Here is a 6,000-nt window from a genome sequence, read left to right as displayed (position 1 = left end):
GCATGCTATGTGAATGGATATGAACTGTGAAATGAATTAGCGTAGTTGTTGCTCATAAATTCATGCTAGTTATTTATACTTATTGTTCCATGTGTAGTTCTGTACTCTTGTTCATGTTGAAATTGCTTAAATATTGTAAATGTGCATGCTATGTATGTCATGAATAGCTCTGGCTCATTTTCCACACTTAGGTATATTGTGATTGGTTTGTCTCACCACCTCGAAAGTGTACTGACCCCATTTTATGGGGATACAGGTGTTACTTAGGCGCGATGGAGCTCGATGTGCTGCAGCAGACTCTGAACCCACACTTCTGATACTTCTTGGATCTTGGTTGTTGTTGGTTTTGTATAAGGGATTGGTTGTACACTTTATAAATGTATTTAATAAAAGTTATTTCAATAAACTGTTGTTTCACTTTTGTGGTGGCCGCCCAGACTCGCGGCTTTGTGGTTTTTCTCGCACCTACTTTCCGCCATTTTCTAGTTAAACCTTTTCAAAAAAAAAAATCACAGAAAATTCTAAGTTTTTCCAAAGTCGGGGTTTGGGGCGCCACACCTATGGTAGTCGAAGTTGATAGTCAGGATGGAGAAAGGCGTGGAGCGCTAGATTTTCTCCAGTATTCTCCTGAGTCGTATCCTTATGTTGTTTCATTGGAATACATGCCGGAACCTTCTGTGCCGCCAGTATTGATGGAAGTCTAAGAGATTTCTGATACGCCATTAAGGACTCCTGCTTCTCCTTCCCGTATCACGCCGCGACGTTGTGGGAGTTGAAAGGACTATCGAGATTTTTGCACTAGCAAGTCATGAGAATGTTATGTGATGTTGTGTTGTTAGAAACACTGAGTCAGTGTTTCGTTTTTGAATTTTGCTTAGGTTATTAGCAGTGTTTGATTAACCCTGTCTAGATGAAGGGTGTTTCTGTAATGCATGCAATTTTCCTATCAATTAAATGAAATTTCCTACCTTTGAGTACTTGCCCAGTTGCTTATGTGTAATTTTGCTTATTTAGATGGCGTGGCGTACGCGATGCGATGATCTCATAGAAACGCTCAACAACCTTACGGAGGTAGTTGGACGCCAGGCAGAGATGATGCGGAACATGGGTGAGCACATTCAGCAGGCCGCCCAGGGTCGGGGAACTCCTGCCCAAGTTCCTGCAGCCGCAGTACCGTATAAACAGTTCATCAGCATGAATCCTCCATCATTCAACGGAAAGGCGACACCAGAGGCAGCTGAAGATTGGGTATGAGAGATGGAGCAGATCTTTCGTGTTCTTCAGGTCGGCGACAATCACAAGGTTGACTTCGGGACATATTGTCTCTGAAAGGATGCTGAAAGGTGGTGGGCTACCACCTGGGAGATCAAGTTCGACAACCAGCCGATCGAATGGGAGCAGTTTGTTGAGGCCTTCTATGTTGCATACTTCCCGGCTCACGAGAGGAACAGGAAAATGCAAGAGTTTCTCGATCTACAACAAGGAAGTTCGTCACTCGCAGAGTACGTCACTCATTTCCGCAGCCTGGAAAGATATTGCTCGAACTTGTACACCACCGAGAAGGAACAAGCACTGAAGTTTGCTCGAGGTCTAAAGTCAGTTCTGCGAACGAAGGTGTATACGCGTGCACCGACGACAGTAGACGAGGCTCTGGAGATAGCCTCCTTGCTAGAGCACGATTGGGCATAATTCTAGAAGGCACCGGTATCTCGAGGATAGCAGCAACATCAAGGCCAAAAGAGTTGGCCTCGAAAGCGACAGTTTTAGAGGAATCAGGGTGGAAGGAAGTTTCATCTTTCTTCAAAGAAGAATAGAGGCAACAACAACAACAACAACAACAACAACAACAACAACAATCAGCAACAATACTAAAACCGACGGCCCCAGCATCAACAACAGCAGTGCCAGTACCAGCAGCCACAGCGGCAGGTTGTCAAAAGTGCATTGTCGATCATCCAGGACGACCCTGCCACGTGACACATGCGGATGCCTTTACTGTGGCAAGATGAGCCATTACATCAGGGACTGCAGAAAGAAGCAAGTCGATGATCAACGAAGAAACACGCCAGGGACATCTCAGCAGGCGCAGCCGAGGCAGCCTTAGTCGTATCAGCAGCAACATCAGCCGAAGCAGACCAACCAGAAGGTCATTGTCGGACGTGCTTACGCGGCAACTGTGGAGCAAGTGACCAAGGGTGAATTGGTCTAAGGTACTATTTCAGTCGCAGGACATGCAGCCTTTACGTTATTTGATTTAGGTGCTTCGCATTCTTTTATAACTACTAGATTTGTCAGTACTTTACCTTTGACCGTAGAGTCTTTGAATTACCCGTTGGAGGTCCGCACTCCGACTGGTGATCAGTCTTTTTGTGATTCATACATTTTGAGCATCGAGGTGTCAGTGGCAGAGCAGAACCTGTCAGCTGATGTGATCCTGCTAGACATGACTAAGTTCGATGTCATTCTAGGCATGGATTGGCTTTTTGAGTATCACGCTCAAGTTTTCTGTCGAGAAGGCAAGGTTGTTATTTTTCTGCCTGATCGTCCTGTCTTGGAGATCAAGCTTCATTGACCTTTGCGCGATAGTCGTTTGATTTCTTCCTTCATGGCCCAGAAGTATTTGCGGAATGGAGGTACTGCATTTTTTGTCAGTATTGCCCCAGTCGAACAAGAGATGGTTTCGATTGATGACTTGGACGTGGTCCGAGAATTTTTCGATGTGTTTCCAGAGGAGTTGTCGGGTTTACCTCCGAAGCGAGAAATTGAATTTTGTATCGAGTTGTTGCCTGGAACTACTCTTATTTCCAAGGCACCTTACCGTATGGCTCCGACAGAGCTTGAGGAATTGAAGCAACAATTGGAAGAACTCTTAGATCAGGGTTTTATTCGACCCAGTGCTTCTCCGTGGGGAGCACCAGTGTTGTTCGTGAAGAAGAAGGATGGATCCTTGAGGTTGTGCATCGATTATCGGATGCTCAACCAAGCGACAATCAAGAACAAATACCCGTTACCCAGGATCGAGGATCTTTTCGATCAGTTGCAGAGGGCGAAGATTTTTTTGAAGATTGACCTCAGGTCAGGTTATCATCAACTTCGTATCAGAGAAGAAGACATTGCGAAGACAACTTTTCGAACGAGATACGGTTTATACAAGTTCGTGGTGATGCCTTTTGGCCTCACGAATGCACCATCTGCATTCATGGATCTAATGAACCGGATTTTTTGTCCATTCGTGGATACGTTCGTGATCGTGTTCATTGATGACATTTTGGTCTACTCAGAGAGTCCTGAGCAGCATCAAGAACATTTGTGTATTGTTTTGAGTACTCTCCATGAGCATCAGTTGTTTGCCAAGTTCTCCAAGTGCAAATTTTGGCTCGAGCGAGTTATGTTTCTTGGGCACGTGATATCCAAGGATGGAGTGTCAGTCGATCCAGCTAAGGTTGAAGCAGTTCTAGGCTGGAAGTAGCCTCAGAATGTGTCAGAGATTCGCAGTTTTCTCGGATTGGCAAGTTATAATTGATGGTTCATCCAAGACTTTTCGAGGATTGCCCTACCTTTGACGAAGCTTTTGCGTAAAGGTATCAAGTTCGAGTGGAACAGTGCTTGTGAAGACAGTTTCCAGATCTTGAAGTCAAAGCTGACGACCTCGTCGGTGTTAGCTTTACCTTCAGACAGAGGTGGTTTTGTGGTGTACACGAACGCCTCTGGTACCGGATTGGGTTGCTAATGCAACACGGTCGGGTGATTGCTTATGCTTCTAGACAGTTGAAGAACCATGAGAGAAATTACCCGACACACGATTTGGAGCTAGCAGCAGTTGTGTTTACTCTGAAATCGTGGCGATATTATTTGTATGGAGAATCGTTTGTGGTCTTCTCAGACCACAAAAGTCTCAAATATTTGTTCTCTCAGAAGGAGTTGAACATGAGACAGCGATGTTGGCTCGAATTGATCAAGGATTATGACTTTACGTTGTCTTACCACCCTGGTAAGGCGAACGTTGTGGCAGATGCGCTTAGTCGCAAATCGAGTGGTGTTCTGGCTAGTCTCGTGTGGAGCTAAAAACTGATTGAGGATTTCGTAGTTTGGAAGTCTTTTTCAGTTGGAGGCGGGTTGATCAGATTATTTGGTCTGACCATTCGATCAGAGTTTTTGCCGAGAATCGTGGAGGCTCAGAAGCTTGACGACCAGTATGGTAAGTTTCTAGCCTTGGCAGGACAAGCAGATACTTTCTTTAGTGTGTCAGATGATGGCATCATTCATATGAGAGATCGACTTTGGGTTCCGAGCGACCCTGAGCTGAAGAAAGAGATTCTTGATAAAGCGCATATGACAAGATATACTATTCACCCAGGCAGAACGAAGATGTTTAAGGATTTGCAGCGAAAGTATTGGTGGAATGGTATGAAGCGCGAGATAGCAGCGTAAATTGTGAGATGCTTGACTTGTCAGCAGGTCCAAGTGGAACACCAACATCCCGGTGGTTCCATGTAGAGAATCGAGATTCCTCAATAGAAGTGGAAAGATGTTACGATGGATTTTGTGGTAGGTTTACCGCAGACGAGACGTAAACATGATGCGATTTGGGTAGTCATGGATAGACTCACCAAGTCTGCTCATTTCTTGCCTATCAGGATCAGTCAATCTCTCGAGAGTCTAGCTGACCTATATGTCAGAGAGATTGTGCGACTGCATGGTGTGCCGAGATCGATTATTTCTGATTGTGATCCCTGGTTTACATCGCAATTGTGGGGTCAGTTGCAGTCTGCTTTGAGACAAAGTTGAAGTTCAGTACAGCGTTTCATCCTCAGACGGATGGACAATCCAAACGGACTATTCAGACGCTAAAAGACATGTTGCGAGTCTGTATGCTCGATTGGCAGGGTGAATGGGATTCACACCTGTGTCTGGTTGAGTTCGCATACAATAACAGTTACCATGCTAGTATCGGGATGGCTCCGTACGAAGCATTGTATGGGAGACCTTGCCGATCACCGTCTTATTGGGACAATATCAACGACAGATCCAGAGAGACGCCGATTGTTCTTCAGCACTACACTCAGCAGGTGCAGAAGATTCGAGAACGTTTGAAGGCAACGCAAGATAGACAGAAAAGTTATGCCGATAAGAGGCAACGCGAGTTGTCATTTGAAGTTGGTGATATGGTTTTTGTTAGAGTTTCACAAACTAAGAGTGTGTTTCGTTTCGGCAAGAAAGGGAAGTTGAGTCTAAGATACGTAGGACCGTTTGAGATTTTGGCAAGGATCGGTGAAGTGGCATACCGTGTCGAGTTACCTCAGCAGTATGCCCACATTCACAATGTTTTTTATGTGTCGATGATAAGGAAGTACATTTCTGACTCATCGCACATCATTCGTTACGAAGATGTGGAAGTGCAGGAAGATCTGACCTTGACAGAACGATCTATCGAGATAGTTGATCGACGAGATCAGGTTTTGCATACCAAGACTATTCCACTAGTTAAGGTACGTTGGCAGCACCATGGCATCGAAGAATACACATGGGAACCAGAAGCGAGCATGAGAAAGAAATATCCAGAACTTTTTGTAACCTCCTATGGGTGATTTCGCGGACAAAATCTTTTTTAAGGAGGGGAGGATGTGAGATCCATGATTTATTTTGTGATGATATTACGTAAATTGTGTTGAGACCGATGAAATTTTGTTGATTTAGCAATTTTTGTAATTTAGGCTACATTGAGACACGGGTTAAATCGTGAAATTTTACGTAAAAAGGCAATTGAGGGAAATCTAGAGCGAATTAACCTTAAAATTTTTTAAGGTAAGTTTATAATAGGTCTATTGTGATTTACCCCGAATTTGAGGTCCGAACGACGAAAAAACCTCGTCAGTGCATGTGAATTACGGGAGATCGCTTAGAAATTTAGTGAGGGCCTAAACGAGACCTAATTCGTTCGTAATAAAGAGTTCTTTGCTTGGGTAGCTTTAAAATATCATTTACATTGATACTATAAAA

Source organism: Nuphar pumila, chromosome 10, assembly GCF_984573655.1.
Source record: "Nuphar pumila chromosome 10, dmNupPumi1.hap1.1, whole genome shotgun sequence".
Taxonomy (NCBI): Eukaryota; Viridiplantae; Streptophyta; class Magnoliopsida; order Nymphaeales; family Nymphaeaceae; genus Nuphar; species Nuphar pumila.
This window is presented reverse-complemented; position numbering follows the sequence as displayed.